Source organism: Ambystoma mexicanum, chromosome 3p (genome assembly GCF_040938575.1).
Source record: "Ambystoma mexicanum isolate Mex_15411 chromosome 3p, UKY_AmexF1_1, whole genome shotgun sequence".
NCBI lineage: Eukaryota > Metazoa > Chordata > Amphibia > Caudata > Ambystomatidae > Ambystoma > Ambystoma mexicanum.
Window position 1 is genome coordinate 1,194,096,812 of NC_090925.1, and position 24,753 is coordinate 1,194,121,564.

A 24,753-nucleotide genomic window follows, 5' to 3' on the forward strand; every position below is an offset into this window, starting at 1 on the left:
GCTTGGCCTTTAATATATCCTGAAACCAGATTTTACCCCAGACCTCTGTGGAATGTTTCAACCTACTGTTCCAGGCCCTGCAACATTACTGTGCATTGGAAAGCATGCTGCTTGCTAAAATCACCCAAAATTGCACAGTAAAAATCTGGAAATTAGGCCGCCATCCAATTTTGCCTATCTCTGTGAACACAGAAGACCACTGCCAAAACCCACTATTGGGCTACCCACAAGTAGCCTGAAACCACTTGAAAAAGCAATGCTGATTGCCAAAAGAAAGACAGAGCTGTTTGGAAATCTGTTTTCTTGGTTGTCAAATTTGGAAAAAATCATGGCTCACAAACCACCCAAAAGATCCAACCTCCTTGTTGGGTGTTCCACATCATGCTACTTCAAAAACCCACACAATTACAATGTCAGCAAGAATCATATGTTATCACAACAAAATCCACTTTTAAAGATATTTGATGGAAAGAAAGCTGTCAAAAATTGGTGCAGTACCATTACTCGCCTCGGACAGACGCTGGCGATCTCTAAATCTGACAGGAGAAACTTGTGTTTTCAAAGTTAAATGTGTCAAAGAAGGGATTTCATCAAATGCCATATAGAGTGCCACACATTTGATTTTCATGTTGAAAAAGACTGGAATTAAAGATATGTTTGCTTATTTTAAATGTATAAATGTAATGTTTTCACAAGGAACTATGTTACAATTGACCATAAGGTAACCTGATTTAGCTAAAACTTCCAAAAGGCTTTCTTTCCCCGAGAACCTCCCACCTTGTTCATTCCCACCAAAAGGAGAGGATTTCGCATTGGCATGTTAATCAGAAGGGGAGGAGATTTCCTCTGCTGCCCTGAGCAAGAAACAATGGGTTCCTTGAACTGAATAGAAAATGCTAATTCGGGTGTGATTGACAACAACAGCTCTGGCAGGAAGGCAAGCCATGTGACCCTCTGACTCAGCCCAGCTTTGGAGGCGGGCCAGACTAAAAATGTGGATTGAAGTGGAAGTAAATGTATGTTTTAGAAAAATGCTTATAGCAAATTGTACTGAACTGACAACAATATGAAATTTATAGGTTGTTAAAATGAAAAATGTGCTCACAGTTTAAGACTAATCTGGAATCTGTGCGATGTTCTGAGACTGAACCCTGGATATTATTCATATTGTAGCCATTGTCTTTATGTTAGGAACATGAAAAATTACAGGAATATGCCCAGATTGGATGTGTATGCATGTATAAAAATTAGTGCAGAACTAACATTGAGAAACCCACCAAAAGTGCGAAAAATGTGTCATTTATGAACTAAAGCTCGCGGGAAGAAGAGAGTTGGACAGCAAAGTACCTTAAGCAATCTGTCATGTGATTATGTATTATTAACAAGTTGTGCATCTGGGAAATATGTTTTTGGGGGAAAATAGATTTCCTAAGTAAAAGCAAAGGGGAGGGATTTCCTTTGGACCATAAACACAGTGTCACTCTGACACATATGACACACTGCTCCTGTCTCAAATCAGGAGATGGGAAATTCTCTGACCTATCAGATCCTTAGAGGGTTGGACATAGATAATCAGCCTCCCCACCCACTTTGGAAATTGATAAATAGGGACTGCTGAGGACAGACAAGACACACACACTTTCCACTCATCAACTGATTTATTGGCGAAGCACCTTGTAGGAGGATCCAGGCTCCAGACTTTAGAACCAGACCCAGAATCCAGACTCTAGAACTTTGAAGCAGAGAGGCCTAATCCCACAAGCTGAACTCTTCTCAGCTGGCCTTCTGAATCTTAAGCAACCTGATTCTACCCCCTAAACTTCCAAGGGGCACCACAAAATCCAATAGCCTGGCTGAGCTGTTTGGCTATTCTAGCTAAGAACCCCGTGCTAGAACCAAGATCCAGATACGCAGAGCAGAGCTGTAACCCAGAACTCGTCAGATCCAGTCCAAGAGGCCACACAGACCAGAGTGCCTTGCTGAGAGCAATGTCCAGGTGCCCTGAATCCTGTCCGGTGGCGATTGAAGTCCATACCTTTGACCAGATCTTTGACGGGCCCATTCCATTCCAAAACCATAGTTGTAAGTATTTAGTGTAGAACTGTCCATAACCAACCTCTTAGTATTAAGCAACCCAATCCAACCTCTCCATAACTGCAATAATGAATCTCTTTTGTCTATCCTAATTCTTCTCTCTTCCACATAATCTTTGATAATTGTAGTGATAATCATCTGGCGCTAATATATATTTTCTGGAGAAAGGCAATTGTCTCGTGCAGACAGAAAGCATCCGGAGGCGCCTATCGATAGGTGGCTAGGCTGTCGTGTAGTTTGCGGCTCCATTGACTCTTTAGTGTTAAGAAATCTTGTTCCAAATCTTCAACAGCGCATCTTTCATTTTGAAATCTTGCCTTTTTGAGAAAAATCAACCTTTATTAAAACCTCTGTAACTTTTGAACCGTATTTGCTAGGAACTAAATGTAACTATCATTTTGAAGCTAACATCCTCATCTTTCAAACTAACCCAAAACTTTCCAATTCCTTATAGTTTTTCCACAATCATGTTTCCTGCACGCAGGAAAGTTGCAGCGATTTGCAATTTGGCTCAATTTCATTCTATGTAAAACAGCTATTTCTTGCTTTCAACTTCTGAATTTCGTTTTCCATTTGCCAATCATTCTATAATGATTGCTAGTGTTGACCTAAACCAATCCAAAGCAACTCTCACTAGTTCCAAATCCCATTTAGCGAATTAAAATCATTTTTAGCATTTTTCCCATTCATTGCAAATCACATTTAAAAGCATTTTGACCTGATTGTAAAGCATTCCTGTTCTCTGTAAACTTGCTGGGGGGAATTGGGATTGAACTGCATTGTTGATTGTTATTCCGGATACCTGTGTGCCCTCATTCCATCTCTTCATATTGCATGCTGGGGGGAGTGAGTAGTAACAGGGGAAAGAGTGATCACATTGTCTTTTAATTGAAGTCCTAACAAGTTTTATTTCTGTGTTGCATTTCTTCCTATCATTGCAATCTCTTGAACCCATACAAAGAATTCTCTGCTAGATTATTCTTCCTATTCCTACTCCTAATTGATTAAATAGATTGTCGATATTGTAATATTATCCATTGCTCATCATTGTTCATATTTATAAGTGTGATATTCAGATATTAGTCATAATCATAAAAGTGTAATCTATCTATTGTTCAATTCTTCAAATAAATCTTTTAATTTGCAAAACAAACCTATTTCTTGGTTCAGTGAGACCGGGGGAATTCAAAGAGAGGGGCGTTATATAAGGGTACATCATCCAGAATTAAACAAACTTTTGACATAAAAATATATACATAAGGGTTTCCATTAGGCATCCCATACTGGGCATTGACTTAGTTGGAGTGCTGGATTGAAATCACTTACAGATTGGGGGCTCATGGCCGGGATTTCTGGATTAGAGCTACCATGTATGCAGCTTAATACAGTGTGCTAACTAATAGGATACATAAATCCTGTTGGGCTACTACGCTGTGTTACACTGTAAAAGCACCCCTCAAAAGGGAAACGCTCTAAGGAAACGGTCTGTTTTGCAAACATAAAATAAAACACTTCTGTAAATCAGGAAGGAAATTAATATTTCCGAAATGGCGACATTGGTAGACATCAAGATAGCTGGAGAGCACCTTTTACATAAGCTATTTGTGAGAGGTGAGTGGACTAAGCAGGACCAGAATGTGTGGTTGCAGGCAATCACACAACAAATCACTGCAACTGGGTTCGATTTCTGGAGAGATCAGGGTCCCTTACATGTGGCCCTGAGTGAACTATATATGGCCCCTAAGGCCAAGGATGAGCAAAATAAGATTGCCAAGATAGCGGCATATCTATATTTATCTATGGGAGCCATACAGGACAAATATGCTGACGGCCAAGATCTGGCAAGTAGGCAACTGATGGCATTAGAAAAGGCCCAATCTGATCTGGACTCTTCTGAGCAGAGGCTGCAGAGGAGCCAGGAGTCAGAAAATGAAAGCAGACAGTATCTAGTTAAAATCAAAGAGGATTTGGGTATCCCACAGCAGGAAAAGGCTGACCAGGAAACCAGAATTCTGGCCTTGCAGAAGGAGTACCAAGAAAGTGTGGACTCTCTACTGCAGAGCCAAAAAATGCTGGAGCAACAACTGGACTTCAACAGGGCATGCACAGAGCAGGTAGTTACCCTGCAAAGCCACCTAGATAGAGATAAGGCAGAGAGCAATACATTTATTTTGCAAGACCTGGATGCCCAGGCAGAGTTTGATGAGGAGCGTCAGAAAGCTGGTGCCCTTCAAAGACAGAGGGACGACCTGGCGGCACAGAGGCAAGCTCTTGCTCGGGAAAGGGACACCTTAGGCCAGGAAGTCTGTCACTTAAAAAGGAAACTGGAAGAAAATCACCTGGCCCTCCAGGGACTGGGTGACCTCCAAAAATAGCATGCAAGATTGCTAGATCACACCAGGAGGGTGGAAGATGCTCTGGCAAGGAAGGAACATGCCAGTATGGACAGGACTCAGGGGGTAACCCTCCTGCAGCAAAGACTGGCCCAGTACTCAAAAGCAACCCAGGAAGCACAGAGAGCAAATGAGGCTCTCTGTGTTAATAATCACAAGCTCCACAGGCAGGTAGCCATGCAATTGAGACTGATAGAGACTAGTAAGGCCTTTATTGAGGAAGAGAAAGCTCAGGTTCTTGCATGGCAACAAGGAGCAGGGGCTGACAAAGATGAGGTTTGCTGGGAAAGAGAAACACCTGAGCATAACCTCAGGAACCCTAGTACCAGAGGCCTTCATCTCTCCCAATCCCTGGACTCTGCCACCCCCATATCCACTGGCGCACATGAGCCCAGGGCCACGGGGATGGCAGGTTACTATCCAGTCAGAAGTATGGGGCTCATAGGCCAGTACCTCCCAGGAATGGATGGGCGGGCACCTGGGTATGGGTACCCAAGCACTGTGAAGTTTAGTGGGGAAGTCCAGGAGGGAAGGCCCACTAAGGGAATCCTAAAAACCTCTGACCAGTTAGGACAGTGGGGGGGGGTACCCATCAAATCCTGGTAACAAGGAGGAATCAGAAGACTCCTCTGAGTGCCCCATGACACAGGAGACTAAGTCCCCACATTCTGCCAGCCATTCCCAGACTTGCAGAATCCGGGAGAACCTAGAAGATTAGACGGGCACTTCTGGGAGCAGTGCCTCTGAGTCAGAGGATTAATGGACCAGGGTTACCCAAACCAAGAAGGCCAATAAGGCAAAAAAGGGCCTTGCTTAAGGACCTTTTAAAACAGATCAAGGCAATAAGGAGCGTCATCACGCCTTATCATAAGAACGCTAAGTATTCTGTTTGAGAGCACTTAGAGCTCTTTGAGCAGATGATGGAAACGTTCCATATGAAAGACAGTAGTAGCTGCATTCAGTATGTGAAATGGACATTCTCACCAGACTACTCCAGTTTCTTTGCGGGGCTCAGGGACGTCATTTCACCAAAATGCCAGTGGTAGCGGAAGTGACATCACACGACCCTTGACCCCGGGTGACATCACAGGAAGTGATGTCATTTGATCCCACCCCGAAGTGATATCGAGGGATGCGATGGAACGCAACCTTTCACCCGTTGACAAAACAGGAAGTGCTATCGCATAGCATTGTACACTACAAAAAATATGGTTACGATATCACTATAATGTGATGTACATTTCATACAAGAATGGATCGCCATATGTATCGTTAAGATCAGTGTGTATAGGCCCATATTACCAAATTACTGTGAATGCAAGCACCATGACCAAATGATGATGTGTTGTTATATAGCACTTACGCTTAAGAACAGACTAAATCAGTGACTCACCCCCTGAAGTGTGCCTGAAATAAACCTTTAATGAGTATCAATTATTGTATAGAATTCCAGAAAGACTTTATTTGGTATTCCTAATCTTTCTTATTTAGGGTCAGTGCTGAAAGTGTTAGACTTGTGTCAATCCTTTTCTTCTTTTTCTTCTTTTTTTAAGGGGCTTTAACAAGAAAGCCAGCCACTCCAAAACTAAAGAGCCACATGGTGCTGGCCACAGCCCATGAGCTTGCATTACAAAAAAAAAAAAGTTTTAAAAAAAAAACATTTTTTTTTCTTTTTTTTTCTAGAGGTCGCAAGGGTGACCACAGAGGTCGCAAGGGAGACCTCAGAGGTCGCAGTTGCGACCTCTGGCGACCCCCAAATGACGTCCCTGGCGGGGCTGGAGGGCCAAAATCATTCTAGATGGTCCACCTATAGGGCTACCATCTTGAAGAATTTTTCTGCACACAAAAATCCCCAAGAGGCTCGCAAGGCAGCCTACAAAATGCAATGTGGGGAGGATCCTACTCCACAAGAATTTGTGCAGGAACTAAAGCGTGCCTTTGCGCAGACTATCAGAAGGGTGCGCACGGACAGCAGAGAATTTGTTAATACTTTTTTCCACGCTCTACCAAAATACATCATGACCCAGCTAGTGAGAGATTCTCATGAGAAAAGATCACTAGACTGGGTCATTGAACAGTTCACCGGGATCTAGGAGGTGCAAAAGCCCATAGACAACAAGAATACTCAAAAAAGCCCCAAAACAACCAACCCCCCTGCTGCTGCTAAGGTGGCAGAGGCAAAGGTTTCCCCCACATTAGATTTGGAGATGGGGGGGCCTAAAAACTTGCCTGCACAACAGAATAATCCCAAGCCCAGAAGTCCCTCGGGCCAGTCACAGACAGAGAGCCAAGGAGGTAGTCCCACAAATAGGATCCCTCACTCCCCTGATAATTTAAATCCCCGCTACAAGGGGAAGAGACCCATCCTGGGTTATGTTTGGACTCCTCCAGCCCAAGGGAGGGGATCCAACCAGACACCTAACCCAGGGAACTTCCCTCCTAACTTCCGCCAGGAGGGCAGAAACTCTGCAAATCCTGGACAGAACTTCTTCCCCAGGTATCCACAAAACTTTCAACCCCAAAATCATCTATCATTCTTTTCCCTATTTCCTGAGCCCAGACAACCTAATCCGGGAGAGGGGAGGCCAAGGGTGGAGGGGTACCCAAATCTTCCCAACCCGCGGTATTACCAGAGAAGGGATAGCTACCCTTCCCGGGATCAGCCCAGGGGAGAAAACAGAACCCTATATCAGCCTGAGCGGGTTTCACAGCTAGAGCACCAGGTCCAAAATATGGCACAGGATCTGGGTCGCATGCTGAGGGCTCAACAGAACCCTCAGATGGGCATGCTGGCACAGAATGCCAAAAACTCTGGACCTGGTGCTCCAGAACAATGACGGGGGCAGCACCCCAACAACCCACCGGTTCCCAGGGGGAAGGCACAAGGGGAAGGGGGTGTAAAGCCTTGGAGGATGCTTCCTTCCCCACTTGTAAAAAGCTCCTGGAAACCCAGGAACCGGAAACAAATCTCCTGCCCCTGAAAGCCTGCCACCCAAGGAGCAGAGGGGGGGTAGGAGAAACAAAGGATCCAAACAGACCCATTTTGTGGAGGAGGTACAGATCTTCCAATTTGAAGGACAGGGGTCCTCAGAGGATCCTGGGAAAAGGATCTTCTCCTTCAGAGATGGGGGAACTCCTGCTAAAGAGAAATGGGTCCCAAAGGATTCAAATCCAGACTGGGTAGATGTGGGGACTGAGCTAGCGCCGCCCATCATCCTATCCCAAAACCAACAACATGAAAATCCCCTGGTTCAAACCCATCCTGGTGACTGCCTCCAAAGGGGGCGGGGGCGGACCAGAACCAGAACCAGGGGAACCCAAAACTTCTCCCATCTCTAGTTGCTACCCTTGTCTTTCAGATTCCCTAGACTCCCCACAGAATTCTGCCCAAATCTCTTCTCTCTCAATGTCCAAAACTGAAAAACTAGCCCACCAGTTGTCCAGAAATGTGCATTATCTGTGCCACCTTGTGGAGAAGGAGGGAATATACAATGCCCCGATACAAATACAGGGGCAGGGTACAATTTTGGCACTGGTGGACACTGGATCCCAAGCTACCCTTCTGTCCAAAAGGCCTTTGATGAACTGAATTCAGGAAGGGGGGAGAAATACCAAATCCCTCTCATCTCTCTTCCTAGACAACTTCAGAACTTTGACGGGAAGGAAATTCCCATCGAGGGGACTGCGGATTTTGACATTAAAATTGGGCGACACAAGGTGAAGCACCCGGTCATATTTGTGACTCCAGAGGGCACCCCTTGTTTACTAGGGAATTACCTCCTGCGAAGGTTGTCACCCCTAATAGACTGTGTAAATAAGGTCCTCTGGACCCAGACTAACCAACCAATAAAATTGAAACAGAGCGTCAACCATGTTAGTTTAAACTGCTCATGCCACATGGTTGAACAAAAATCTGACCAAGTAGAATTTTAATCTGACCAAGTAAAATTTCACTTCCAGAACAACCAAATCCCAGAGGTGACAGTAATAGCAGTAGGACAACAAACTGGTGATGGGGGTCCTCTCTATTTCTGAAAAACAACCTTCCTTCCAGTTTAAGGTGGCATTCCACACTGGAAGGAAACACTCTGAAATTATTTACCAATCCACAATCAGTTATTCCCACTCCTATAGTCCAGAAAGTTGTGAAATCAGCTCAGAGTCTGGCTGATATTCAGCAAATTGGAGAGCAGTTGTTCATCCCTGTTCAGTTGAATGAAGGGAAGGACTCTGCTCTCGTCTGAGTGTGTGTGAACAACGGTAAGAGCTTCATCAGCGAACCCATGTTGCGCCAACTCCCAAAAGATCCAGCCATTCCCACATTTAGACTGATAGACAAATGGGAAATGGATCTGGAAACACCCAATTCCAAACATCTCCTGCCAAGCAGGTGTTTGCTCAAAATCTCCATAGGCAACAAGAGCATAGTTCATAATTGTTGGGTCGTGCGAGACGTCACTGCCGCCTTTTACTTAGGCAGTGACATTCTCAATCGCTTTGCCATTAGTTTGGACCTAATAAACTTCAAAGCTTGGTCCTGATTAGCGGATAATCCCATGGGCTTTGATGAGCCAGAGAAAGCACTTAGGTCAGCTCAACTGCTTCCTTATGCAGTTGAAATTCAGATTGGAGAGGAAGTCACCATCCCAGCAAGGACCCGACAATTCTCCCTGGAAGTGAAAGTTAAAAGAGTTTAGAAATTGAAAAACCCTGATGCTTATATTCATCTAAATGCTTCTCTCCAACAGCAAGGGTTGGGGTGAACCCAACACCATTAGTCAATATAGAACATGACACCATTCCAATAGAGCTGGATAACAGCGACTTAAAGAGTATCACTCTAGCCGCAGGCACCATTATTGGGATGGCGGTTGATGACTGACATTTTTCCATTTATTTAGGCAATTAACTGTTAGGACCAATCCCCAAGGACTGTTTTGACAGTGACAGTGATAACAACACAACACCAGACAGGATCTTTACCCGGCATGGGGGGAACTTCCTGGTGTACACTTCCTGCCCTTATGATAAGGAAGATGTGACTTGTGACTTCAGGAGGGATGAGGTGATTTTCCAGGTACATGAGGGCTACCTTTCCCACCTGAAGCCACCAGTCCAAATCAGCACTTTGACCAGGGACTTCTCCACCCAGCTGGAGGAGGCCACCGAGATAGCGAAACCAGAAGTCTTTCCAGGCTTCAGGCAGATGGTTGAAGAGAGAGTCACCTAGCCGATACCTGTGAGACTCTGGAGCAGAAGCAAAAGTTGAAACAAGTTTTCTTGGATTTTCAAGATCTCTTTGCAGTGGACTCATACAACTGTGTTTGCACCCACACAACAACAATTCCCACGGACCCTGGTATGACTCCAGTGTTTGAAGGAATATCGCTTGCCTCTCGCATCAATGGAGTGCCTTACTGAAATAATTAAGAACCTTGAGTCCCGTGGGTTAATCCGTCCAGTCCACAGCACCTTCAATAATCCGGTGGTGGGGATATTGAAACCAAACAGCCAGTGGAGACTCTGCGCCAACCTTAGAGAGCTCAACAAATGGGTCCATACTTCCCGATGGCCTCTTCCCTACATTGACCAAGGGCTGGCCCAGATCCAGGGGTCACAGGTATTCACTACAATAGGCAATAGACCTGACCAATGGATACTGGACTGTACCTGTCAGTAGGGAGGAAAATACAAGCTGGCTTTTACCTTTGGGGGCCAGCAGTAGACATGGACCCGGACTCCCTTCGGATACATCAACTCCGGCAATGAGTTTAACATTTTCCTACATAAGGCCATGCCCGACCTGGGTGAGACGGGTAACCTGGCCTATGTAGATGATGTTCTCATCAAAATCTCAACTGTGGAGGAACACATAGCGGAGATCCGTTATGTTCTGACACAATTGAGGGTAGCCGGACAAAACTTTCCTTTCAAAAGGCACAGTGGTGTAGAACCTGTGTAAATTTCTTGGGGCATGAGATTACTCCTCAAGGTCTCTGTCCCCAGGAAAAGAAAGTGGAAGCACTCCAGAAATTGAAAGACCCCACAACTCTGCGGGAACTAAGGAACCTCCTTGGACTGACTAATTACAGTAGAAAGTTCATTGAGGGCTACGCAGAGATCACAAGACCGCTTTTTCATCTTTTGAAAGGAGGGGTCAAGTGGGAATGGGGTCCAAAACAAGCTCAGGCAGTAAGACAACTCAAAAGAAGCCTCTCACAAGCGCCTTGTCTAGCTTACCCTGTCAGAAACAAGGAGTTCTTCTTCGAGACAGGGTTCTTTAATACATGCTTGACTGCAGTATTATACCAAAAGCATGACAAGGTCAATAAAGTAATCTCCTATGCGAGTAAAACCTTATCCTCTGTGGAGGAAAAATTCAACGACTGTGAGAAGGCACTCCTGGCAATGGTGTGGGCATTGAAGATTTACCGCCCGTTTATCCAGGGGGAACACATCATAGTGGAGACTCCACACCAGCCTCTGCAATATCTCCAAAGTGACAGAATCCAGGCCAGAAATGTGAGTAAATCCCGAATTACTTCCTGGATTCTGTCAATGCAAGGCTTTCTTGTGGAGGTCAGATATGGCCAAAACAAGAAGGGTCCCCTCGTGCAAGGTCTGGCTGACTTGCATGATTGTGCCAGAGAAAACTGTCTCGAGGACGAGAGTCTAAAAATCAAGGACAACATGGAGGCATACCTCAATTCCCCACACAAAGCCTTTGAAGTAGACAAGTGTGAGGGAATGCCCACTGTCTATGTGGATGGATGCTCTTACCATGTTGACAACAACAGGGAAAAATAACTTGTGGCCGGCGTAGGGAATGCATGGGTGAATGAGTACTCAGAACCCTCCGCTGGGTACAAGATTGGTCCCCAAAGTAGTCAAGTCGCAGAGTTGATGGCTGTGCACCAAGCCATCCTCACTGCTGTCCAACATCAACTCCACGAACTGGTCATAATCACTGATTCGGATTATGTACGGAACGGGTTCGTGGAGCACCTGTTTAATTGGAAAACCAGAGGCATGCTATGTGCTAATAACAAACTCTTGAAACATGGGAAGTTAATCCAAAATATTGATGATCTGGTCACCTCGAATGGGATGACCATCTACTGGAAAAAGATCAAGGGTCATTCCAAAGTAGAGGGATCAGACAAAACTGGAAATTACTTAGCTGATCAGCTGGCCAAAAACGGAGCCATCCAAGGGGATCTAATTGAGATCGAGTCCCTGTTGGGGGAAATCCAGGTCACTTCTATCACTAGGTCCCAGACAAATGCTCACAATGATCTTTCAACTGCACAATGGAGTAAGGAGACCCCAGATGCTGATTTGATTACTGCTCAAAAAGGGGATCCAATAATTGGTAAGTTTTATCAACACATTGCGGACCCTGAGAACTTTCCCCTGATGGATACCGATTACATAGGGAAAGAGGACCTCAGAGTGTTGATGAAATGTCCAAAAATGTTAGGAATCCAAGACAGTTTGTTGGTGAGGAAATCCCTAGCTGGCCATGATCAGTGGGTGGTTCCTACCACATTCCGAAACCTGATGCTAAGTCACGGCCATGATGCGGCCACAGCCGGTCATAGGGGGTTTCATACAACAATTGAAATCTTAAGAGAGGTTGCATACTGGCCACACATGGGCCAGGACCACCACCAAATACTTGAAGGTGTGTCTTGTGTGTTCAAAATTTTAGCCAACATCCCTCACACACTGTGCGCCTCTCCAAAAGAGGGGAATGACACTGCCATGGTCAGATATGCAAGTAGATTTCATCAGGTTTGTGATTCGCTCCTCTAGGGGGAATAAGTACATGTTGACCGTGACATGCTTGTTTACTAAATGGGTGGAATGTCTCCAGGCCCCAAACTGCAAGGCAGAAACAGCAGCTTCCCTGATGATCAACCACATCTTTTCACGTTTTGGACTACCCCAAAGGATCGAGTCAGACAGAGGTAGCCATTTCACCAGCGAAGTAATGACAAAGATGTGGGAGATACTTGGGGTCAAAAGGAAGCTGCACATTGCTTACCGGAAGCCTCTAGTGGTGCAGTAGAGAGATTTAATAGAACAATTGTGAGCAAATTAAAAAAGTTTGTGGCAGATTCTGGGCCAAGATGGGATATTCGATTACCTCTTGTACTAGTGGCCATCAGATCTACCTCTTCATCTGCAACTAAAATGTCACCATTTGAGCTGATGACTGGACACAGGGTGGTGCTTCCCCAGCATCTGCTCTACAGAACTCAAGAGCAGACATTGATCAATGCCTCCACAACTCATGAGTATGTTGAAAATTTAAGAAAACACCTTCAACATGCTTTTGCCTATGCCCAGCGAAATCTAGAAAGATCAGCCGATAGCATGAAGACCCACTATGACTTGAAGACTACCAGAAAAGAATACAATGCAGGAGATTGGGTCTACTTATACAATTTCCAAAGGAACCAGGCCAAACAACGCATATTTTTGCCCACCTGGAGGGGACCTTTTGATATTGTAGACAAAATCTCACCAGTCGCCTACAAAATCTGTATCCCCAAAGGCAGTATTGCAGAAGGGGAAGATAAGTGGGTCCACATTAATCAACTTAAGTGTTGCCATCCTAGGCACACTCTGCAGCAACTTGAGGAGTCTTCTGGAACCCCAGAGGGGGCCACTCCAGATCCATAAAATTCCACACATAGCCTATCAAATACAATAATAAAAATGTGGCGTGATTTATCAAATGTATGTGTCCGCACCACTACATTAATAGTGGTGGGGAAATGTCTACAAATATGTTTTTGCTTTGTCACCATAGGAGAGAGAGAGAGAGAGAGAGATAAACCATGGAGACAGAGACCAAGGAGGACTACCCGGGGACCGGGAGCAAAGATCCGAGGGGCCCGGATTATTGCTCAATACTCCCATCAGGACTGGCGAGGAGAACCGATCGATCCACCTCTGATGGAGGAAAAGATGCTGAACTTAACATTGGTGGAATCAGAAGAGATGAGGCTGACATCCCAGTCTTGCTAGTTTCCATTGATGGACGGCCGAACGCCAATCGCAAGAGGGGGGCTTTTGGGATGTTTCAACCCACTGGTCCCGGCCCTGCAACATTACTGTGCATTGCTGGTGGCAGAAACCTCGGAAATGGCCACTGGAAAGCATGCTGCTCACTAAAATCACCAAAAATTGCACAGTAAAAATCTGGAAATTAGGCCGCCATCCACTTTTGCCTATTTCAGTGAACACAGGAGACCACTGCCAAAACCCACTATTGGGCTACCCCCAAGTAGCCTGAAACAACTTGAAAAAATAATGCTGATTGCCAAAAGAAACATAGAGCTGTTTGGAAATCCGTTTTCTTGGTTGTCAAATTTGGAAAAAATCATGGCTCACAAACCACCCAAAAGATCCAAACTCCTTGTTGGGTGTTCCACATCATGCTACTTCAAGAAGCCATACAATTACAATGTCAGCAAGAATCATATGTTATCACAAAAAAATCCACTCTTAAAGAAACTTGATGGAAAGAAAGCTGTCAAAAATGGGTGCAGTACCGTTACTCGTCTCCGTCAGACGCTGGCGATCTCTAAATCTGACAGGAGAAACTTGTGTTTTCAAAGTTAAATGTTTCAAAGAAGGGATTTCATCGAATGCCATATAGAGTGCCACACATTTGATTTTCATGTTGAAAAAGACTGGAATTAAAGATATGTTTGCTTATTTTAAATTTATAAATGTAATGTTTTCACAAGGAACTATGTTACAATTGACCATAAGGTAACCTGATTTAGCTAAAACTTCCAAAAGGCTTTGTTTCCCTGAGAACCTCCGACCTTGTTCATTCCCACCAAAAGGAGAGGATTTCACATTGGCATGTTAATCAGAAGGGGAGGAGATTTCCTCTGCTGCCCTGAGCAAGAAACAATGGGTTCCTTGAACTGAATAGAAAATGCTAATTCGGGTGTGACTGACAACAACAACTCTGGCAGGATGGCAAGCCATGTGACCCTCTGACTCAGCCCAGCTTTGGAGGCGGGCCAGACTGAAAATGTGGATTGAAGTGGAAGCAAATGTATGTTTTAGAAAAATGCTTATAGCAAATTGTACTGAACTGAAAAAAATATGAAACTTGTAGGTTGTTAAAATGAAAAATGTGCTCAAGGTTTAAGACTAATCTGGAATCTGTGCGATGTTCTGAGACTGAACCCTGGAAATTATTCATATTGTAGCCATTGTTTTTATGTTAGGAACATGAACAATTACAGGAATATGCGCAGATGGGATGTGTATGCATGTATAAAAATTGGTGCAGAACGAACATTGAGAAACCCACCTAAAGTGCGAAAAAGTTATTTATGAACTAAAGCTCGCAGGAAGATGAGAGTTGGACAGCAATGTACCTTAAGCAATCTGTCATGTAATTATGTATTATTAACAAGGTATGCATCTGGGAAATATGTTTTTTGGGGAAAATAGATTTCCTAAGTAAAAGCAAAGGGGAGGGATTTCCTTTGGACCATAAACACAGTGTCACTCTGACACATAGGACACACTGCTCCTGTCTCAAATCAGGAGAGGGGAAATTCTCTGACCTATCAGATCCTTAGAGGGTTGGGCATAGATAATCAGCCTGCCCACCCACTTTGGAAATTGATAAATAGGGACTGCTGAGGACAGACAAGACACACACTTTCCACTCATCAACTGATTTCTTCGAAGCACCCTGCAGGATGATACTGGCTCCAGACTTTAGAACCAGACCCAGAATCCAGACTCTAGAACTTTGTAGCAGAGAGGCCTAATCCCACAAGCTGAACTCTTCTCAGCTGGCCTTCAGAATCTTGAGCAACATGATTCTAACCCCTAAACTTCCAAGGAGCACCACAAAATCCAATAGCCTGGCTGAGCTGTTTGGCTATTCTAGCTAAGAACCATGTGTTAGAACCAAGATCCAGACCCACAGAGCAGAGCAGGTTTAACCCAGAACACATCAGATCCAGTCCAAGAGGCCGCACAGACCAGAGTACCTTGCTGAGAGCAGAGTCCAGGTGCCCTGAATCCTGTCCGATGGCGAGTGAAGTCCAAACCTTTGACCAAATCTTTGACGGGCCCATTCCATTCCAAAGCCATAGTTGTAAGTATTTAGTGTAGAGCTGTCCATAACCAAATTCTTAGTATTAAGTAACCCAATCCAACCATTCCAACCTCTCCATAACTGCATTATTGAATCTCTTTTGTCTATCCTAATTCTTCTCTCTTCCACATAATCCTTGATAATAGTAGTGATAATCATCTTGGCGCTAATACATATTTTCTGGAGAAAGGCAATCGTCTTGTGCAGACAGAAACCATCCGGAGGCGCCTCTGGATAGGTGGCTGGGCTGTCGTGTAGTTTGCGGCTCCATAGACTCTTTAATGTTAAGAAATCTTGTTCCAAATCTTCAACAGCGCATCATTCATTTTGAAATCTTGACTTTTTGAGAAAAATGGACATTTATTAAAAACCTCTGTAACTTTTGAACCATATGTGCTAGGAACGAAGTTTAACTATCATTTTGAAGCTAACATCCTCAGCTTTCAAACAAATCCAAAACATTCCAATTCCTTATAGATTTCCGCAATCGCGTTTCCCGCACCCAGAAAAGTTGCCACGATTTGCAATTTGACTCAATTTCATTCTGTGTAAAACAGCTATTTCTTGCTTTCAACTTCTGAATTTCGTTTTCCATCCACCAATCATTCTATAATCATTGTTAGTGTTGTCCTGAACCAATCCAAAGCAACTCTCATTAGTTCTAAATCCCATTTAGCGAATTAAAATCATTTTTCACATTTTTCCCATTCACTGCAAATCACATTTAATAGCATTTTGACCTAATTTTAAAGCATTCCTGTTCTCTCTAAGCTTGCTGGGGGGAATTGGGATTGAACTGCATTGTTGATTGTTATCCCGGATACCTGTGTGCCCTCATTCCATATCTTCATATTGCATGTTGGGGGGAGTGAGTAGTAACAGGGGAAAGAGTGATCATATTGTCTTTTAATTGAAGTCATATCAAGTTTTACTTCTGTGTTACATTTCTTCCCATCATTGCAATCTCTTGAACCCATACAAATTATTCTCTGCTAGTTTATTCTTCCTATTCCTACTCCTAATTGATTAAAGAGATTGTTGATATTGTAATATTATCCATTGCTGATCATTGTTCATATAAGTGTGATATTCATAAAAGTGTAATCTATCTATTGTTCAATTCTTCAAATAAATCTTTTAATTTTCAAAAAAAACCTATTTCTTGGTTCATTGAGACCGGGGGAATTCAAAGAGAGGGGCGTTATATAAGGGTACATCATCCAGAATTAAACAAACTTTTGACATAAAAATATATAAATAAGGGTTTCCATTAGGCATCCCATACTGGGCATTGACTTAGTTGGAGTGCTGGATTGAAATCACTTACACCTCCAAAGGGAACACAAATAACAGCCTGGCTGAGCTGTGCGGCTTTCTTGCTCAAAATGATTTTCCGAATCCCAAGATACAAACCAGTAAAGCTTGCTGATTGCAGAACCAACCCGTCGGATCCAGTTCAATCCCACCATGCAGTGTCCAGAGTGCCGTGCTGAGTGCAGAACCAGAGCGCCTTGAGTCCAGTCCGGTGTGCTAGCTGAATTCCAGTCCAGAAAGTATCCCTGACCAGATCTCAGAGGGGTCCATTCCAAACAGTGGTAGTGAGTATCCATAGAATAGGATTGTCGCTAGCAAATATTTTATCCATAAGTAATCCTATCCAAACCCATTCTATTATATCCAGAACTGCATTGTAGAAAATCTTTTGTCTTACCTGAATCTTTCTCTCATCCCTATAGTCCTTTGGTAATAGTAGTGTTAAAATCATCTTTGCGCTAATATATTTTGCTGAAGAAAGGCAAGCGTCTCGGAGGGCAAAAACCATCCAGAGGCGTCGCTGGACTGGTGGCTGTGCTGTCGTGTAGTTTGTGGCTTCATAGTCTCCCTCATGTAAGAAACCTTGTTTGTAATTTTAAAAGGCGCAACCTTGTTTTACAGATTGACTCTTTCTGAAAACAAATGACCTCTACAAAAACCTTCATAACTTCTTCACCGTGTATGCAAGAAACCTTGACTTTTGAGAAAAATCGACATTTATTAAAACCTCTGTAACTTTTGAACCATATGTGCTAGGAACGAAGTATAACTATCATTATGAAGCTAACATCCTCAGCTTTCTAAAAACCACATTCCAACTCCTTATAGATCTTCCGCAATCGTGCTTACCGCGCAGAGAAAAGTTTGCCACACATTTTTCCTTTGGCTCAAATCCATCACGTGCGAAACAGCTGTACATTGTATCCGACCTCAGAATTCACTTTTAATTTGCTAGTTACTCAATAATCATTGCTAGTGTTTATCTGAAACTGTACAAAGCGGCTCCCACTAATATTGAAACCATTTTAGTGAATTAAATCCATTTTTAGTGTTTTCCCATCCATTAAAGCCACATTCAAAACCATTTTGACAAGTTGCAATCATTCCTGTTTTTCTCTGTGTTTGCTGGGGGGGGGGGGAATTGGGATTGATATTATTCTGTTGCATCCTGTATTCCTGAAACCTGTTTTCTCTCCTTCAATCACTTTATACTGCATATTGGGGGGATTGAGTAGTGTGCAGGGGGAAAGAATGATCACATTGCATTTTGATTGAACTTACACAAAGTATTATTCTATGCTGCATTGTTTTTCTATCATTACTCCTTCTGATTAAAGAGATTTATTATGACATCACCCCATTGGTGATCATTGTATAAACCATTAACATAGTGTGATTTATATATATATATTGTGCAAATCCATAAAATAAATCATTTTAACTTTGCAAAACAGCCTGCTTCCTGGTTCAGTGTGACCGGGGGGGATTCAAAGAGAGGGGCGTGATATAAGGGTACATCATTCAGAAATAAAAGAACCTATATACATAAATAAATAATTAAGGGTTCCAGCTGTGCATCACACGCTAGGCATTGACTTAGATGGAGTGCCGGGTTGAAATCACTTGCAATTATTCGAACTAAGAGGAACATAAGAACTGCATATAAAGACTTTATAGCAGCAAACCTACAGAGTCGCAGCAGGCCTGGATTCCCACAGGGGGGCTTGCACCAGTGAAGTAACTTGGTCGCTGCTCACTGGCTCTTCTCCTTCTTTATAGTGACTACATGTACTGCCCACACAGAGGTGGAGACTTATGATTGTAACTACTGACAGTGACCTGTCGTTCTGAAGTGGAGCCACACCAAGGGTTCTGTCCCTTTCTTCTGAGTTTACTACGTAGTATATAGGTGAGCCTAAGGAGAGCCATTATCCATGTGTTCTCACCTCTTACTAGTACTCTCTGTAACTGCTGTTTTTCTCGAGCATTGTTTTTTAGCTCCTCTGAAAAATACTCCTTGAGGTTTTTCATGTATGTATTACAGGTCTAGAGCTACTTGGTAGCCCACCACAACCAGATTAACTTACGTTGTGAGCCCCCACGAGCACCATGAAAGGTAATACAAACCTGACATTTGGTCCTTTTATTCACCCCTCAGGGAATATGACAAATTTATCTAGCTACAGATTCAGCTCCTTATTTGTCCCCTTTTCTTTTAATTTACAGATTGCACGTGTACACCACACTTTTCCTCTTATGAAGCAGTTGATTTTCTAATTGGGATTTTCGTGATTATGACAACCCTCCTGATGCATGTTCTCCGAGTGACTCCCTAAGAACAGAAACATGTCGAGACAATTTCCTGGATTTATACAGGGATATAACAACTTGTGTTATCTAATCGTGATTAGAAACTGATACATCACCAGCTTTATGATGAATGTATTTTGCACTTTATGTTAACCGACCATTTGATTGTAATTGACGAAATCCTTGTTTTTTATGTGATGATTTAAACAGATTTTTTGTAATTTATTTTAGGAATTTGTGATGATTGTTATTAATTGTGTGAGTCATTGATTCTCAATGTGTATTTAATTAAAGTTTATATATGTTTTTTTAGGAACCCATTTGGTTGTGCAACCTAGTCTTTGAGCTCTTTCTCTTATATATTTAGATGTTTTCCCCTTTCCGGGCATAGACAGAGTAGAGACTTGTTTCCACCTAGTGGTGGACTAATGACGACCGGGATTCCTCCCTTATTAATAGTTTTACATGTCACATGCCAGCATATGCCAAATACCTAAATAATGTTGTCATATGTGAGCAAGAATCAAATCTGCTATATGCTGCTATCATATGCTAAGTGGAGTACAACAATCAACATATTGACATCCTATGGCTGATAGGGTTACCATATGCTTACGTTTTACCCCACATATGTGCAGGTGGATCTGTCTTATGTCAGGGCAGTCTCTAATACCAGCAAATAACAGAAATAGTCAGCAACATTGAAGTATAGTCAGGACAAGTGCTAGTATCAAATGCCAGCACACGCACACGCACGCAGAAACCTCACTACAAAATTACAGTAATTGCTGAGGCATGCAAGCACATACTGGAGGAAAAGACACCTCAAGGTGCAGGTACATACATTCATACATCCAGGTGTTTATGCAAATAGATAGACATGGACTGGAGACACAAACAGCTGCAGGATATCTGTTAAGCACAAAGGCTAACACACTGAGGCATACACACAAAGTAAGTCATAGGCACTCAGACACACACATACACACACACATATATAAAAGGTGGCTCAAAAATTCACACTGAGCCGGGGCCCAGTACTGAGACAGTCACATGCAATCCAGCCACAAACTCACTCACCGGCAGAGTGGCTGTGGCGCATAAATGCCAACTTGCCGTACTCCAGTCTGCAGATAGTAGCAATGTGTTTGTCTTTGAATTATGGTGCTTGTCATCCTAAATGTTACCCCAAGTGTTTCATTTCTTTGTACACTAGCAACAATAAAAGTAACTGTTTACAAACACTCCCATAAATAATTTGAGGGGCAGGTAGCCACCCTCTCCGACAGGCTGTTGGAATTGTTCCTTTTTAAAAAAGGAGCCTCTTGGTTCCTTTAGCCATCTAGCCCTTTTCGTCATGTGTTAAACAATGTTCTCAGACTTGTTAATATTATTCATGAAAATGTATAATAGGACTGCCATAGTCCTTTAAAATACTTAGCACCCTGCTGGTGCCTTTTCTACCACGCAGGAGATGCAAACTCATTTTAGAAGTGCTAAAAAGCGTTTATTTTAAACAATTGTAAACATATTCTGAGTTACTTGCAGGGAGAGATGTTCCTCACAGCGCTCTTTGGAATGTTGTACTGGTGTGATGGACTGAGCAGTGGAGCATCCCAGGGAGGGAGCAGTGACTGCAGGGAGGCAGAGGAAGCTGGTCACCAGCAGCCGGTGACCACAGCTTAGATGGAGGGAGAACTACCACTACCAAGTACAGCGCTTGCAGGGAGGACAGGACGACTGATGGTGATCCCGAGAGACCGAGAAAATGAACAGCCAGGTAAAGAATGACTAAGCACTTGGCCGGCAGCCCAAAATGCGCAGAACATTTCAAGGGTAAAAAAGGCACCCACTATCTTACCAGGGGGTCCTGTGTCGGGTAGCATGAAGGACCCTGCATGCCGCAGAGACAAGGGAGACGGTGCTTTAGAGAAAACTCAGAATAACTATTGCAGAAAGTGGGGTGGTTGGCCACAGGGCTGAGTGTCAGCACTAGATGGTTCCGGAACACCCGAGGGGAATAGAAATCAGATGCAGCTGGTGTGCAAAAAGGAGATACTTATGCAAGGGGTTGATTCGCTTATCGTTGTTGCAGGAAGGTGCTGAGGAAGGAGACCTGATCCAGAATGTGTGGGCATACTGAGTGCAGAGACCCCCTGCAGGAGCAGAGACTCGGAGCAGGAAAGAAGCAAAACCACATACTTTGGGTTTGTTGAGGTGAGGGTGATGTGAGCAGAACAGCACATGTATGTTGAATAAAGGAGCATAAGAGAAAAGGATACCTGCTAATCAAGTGTTATTTTGTACAAAGTGTTGACAACTGGCCATTTCTTTGGTCACTCTTTCATGGAGAGAGTGGTAGAAGGATTGCATGCTCATTCCAGGAAACATTGGCAGCAGAAATATCTAACAGTGTTTGTATTTAGTAGCTGTTCCTGACGTAACATCGTTCTAGCATATCTTTAAGGTCAATATCGGTCGGTAATTCATAGGGTCATTTATGTCCCCCCTTAAATATCGGAATTACCATTGATCACTTCAGGAAGTGGGCGTAGGTCCCTCTGATTTATTAATGGTCATTGAAAAGGCTAAACATGTCAAATGGAATGAGAGGAATGCGCGGTATAACTGTATATAAGTTCCATCGATCACACGTGCCTCCATGATGCGTCTTTGTAGATGCCTAATTGTCAAACCTGTTCCATTGCAGAGTTCCTTTGATGGCATAAGATTGTGTAGTAGGGTAATTACCTGCTTTCGGTTTTAGCTTGTGAGGAGGCATTTGTCCTACGATGTTTAACTCTTTAGAGACTTAAACGTTGTTCCAGTAATTAACTGTTCATTGACACTGGAACCGCAGTGCCCTATGTGAAGAGAAGTGGGGGTGGAAAGAAGTAACTTCCGAATGTTTGCAATAGTGGAAGGTTACCATGTAGAACTGTTCTCATTCTGTTTGTTGAAATGGTAGCTGTTATTGAAATAGGTGCACGTTGCCAATCGGACAGTAGAGTGCAACCTAACACTAATAAATTGCATCAGATGATTACGGAAACACACCTACGTGATATATATATATATATATATATATGTGTGCTTGCATAGCACTTATCACAAAAGAGCTGATGAAAATATTATAAATGTACAAATTAAATGCAATAATAAAACATGACATAACACACAAAAGAAGAAAAGGAAGTAAGAGTTTGAATGGAGAGCAGGAGAGAATTCCACAATTTAGGTGCCAAAAAGGGAATAAACGAAAATGTGATAGGGCACAGTGAGGACATGTGACTGATAAGTGAAACTGTGTTTGAGCATGAAGGTGAACAGTAAAGTTGATAGCAAGAGATATGAGCAGAAACATATGACAGAGCAATCCCATACAGACATTTGAATATAATACATAGAAAGGGAAATTGAAGACTGCAGTCAAAAGAAGAAAGCCATGGAAAAGGGGATAGATGAGATATAAGACAACTAAAGGAATTAAAGATAGGACATAGTGGGGCAAGTTGATAAATAGATAAACTGAGAAGAAAATAGAAACAATGATCAATATGTGATAGATAAATACCAAAGGTTTAGTGGCATTAAAAGTTAGAAATGAATGGGCCTTATGAATATTATATCGGAAATGACATGCACAGGCAATTTATGAAATCTGAGGGGCAAAATAAAACAAAGGTAAATAAGAAGGGGGGATGTAACTAGAGGTGGGAGGAAACCCTGAGAGTAAGTATTTTTTTAAAGACTTTTAGAGATATAAGGTACGAGCAAAAGTTGATGGAAATGAGTTACAATAGAGGGTTTGATAGAGGGTGTCTTAGAATAGGGATGGAAAGTTGTTGGAAGGAAGAACGAAAGGTGGCAGAGGTTATTAACAAATTATTAAATAAAAAGTGTTAAATAGGAAATTAAGTGATAACAAATCCATGGAATGAGGGAAGAACGCAAGGGATCAGAAGGGGCTGCTAAAGCAAGGAGAAATATGAGAGTGAATGGGGAGAAGAAAAGGAGCAACAGATGCTGTAAACTCGAAAGTTGTAAGAGAACAAGATGCATGAAAAGTGGCCCCTTTAGAAGTAAAATAAGAGGCAAACTCATCACAAGAAAGGGAGGGGTCAGGAGAAGTTGCACCAAGGAGGCAATTAAGTTCCTGAAACAATCATTGAGGATGAATAGAGAGCCTAATGAGGAGGTCAGTATTGTATTGTTATCTTGCTAGTGAGAGGAATTGTTGTAAAGAGTGAAAATAAGGGAAGAAAACTAGGTCCAAAGAATAGATTGTTTACAGGGCTCAATATGATAGAAAATATAATGTAAAAGACAAACAGCGTGCATAAACCATGGGCAAGGAGGCTTACACGAAGGAGAAAAAGACTGAACAGGAAATAGATGATCAATAGTAGACTGAAGGATAAGCAAGTAGATGCCCTAATGCCCTAATTGCCGAGAAAGATGAGAATTCAGTAATGAGATGAACAAGGGAGTTGAGCAAAGAAGTACATGCAGAAGTATTAAAAGCTGTGTGATCAGATCAAAGAAAAGTCAGAGTAACAGGTGGCCCAGTGTGTAGAATCAGGGAAAGATAAGCAGACCAAGAGGATAACAGAGCAAAGCAACAGAGAAGGGAGAGAAAAAAAACTAACTGATGAGTAAATGAGATTCAAGAAGAACCCTATTAGTTGGAGGGAGAAGAAGCTATCTGATGCAGATGATAAGAATCAAGAATGGACAGGAAAGGACTTTGCTATGAACGGACAAAAGGTGGAGATTGAAATCTCCAATAATATAGTAGTGGCACTGGTCAGGAATAAGTAACAGAAAAGAACATCAATGTCCTCACAAAAAAGTAAAGGAGTTCCCTTTGGACAATAAATTATAAGAAGATTGAGGGCATGAGGAGATTTGAATGAATTAAAGTGATATTCAAATGAAAAAATGATGGCAAGTCTGAATGAGGGAGACCAGGAGGAGCGAAAAAGGATACGAGTCCCCCCCCCATCGCTAGTGGTATGGAGAGGTTAGAGAACCTAGAAGATGATGTAGACAGAGCAGCAACAGAAGCAGTCTTAGAAAGAAAAAGCCATGTTAGAAACAACAGTAAATGGTCAAAACATATCTTCAATTGATAAGCATGCATTCATAATAAATTACCAATGTCATCCTGTCCACTTTCTCCTCCTGTCCTTTTGCAAGGAGCTGGCCAATTTTGCTGCAGTCTCTACCTCTCCTGTCCCCTCGCAGGCCCTCTGCATGGCCCTGGCATCTCATTTAATCTCTAAAACCCAGGACGTCATGTCCACCCTCTCGTCCTTTCCTCCTCCTCCCTCTGCCTCTGCCCCCCCTTTGGCCACCTGTCCTCCCATTTTCTCTTCTTTTCCTCTGTTCTCCCCTGATGAGGTTAAGTCTGATCTATGAAAATCTTGTCAAAACAGGTTCTTCCAAAAAACAACAATGACCATATTGACACCCTTGCCCCTGCCCTGGCTGACTTCT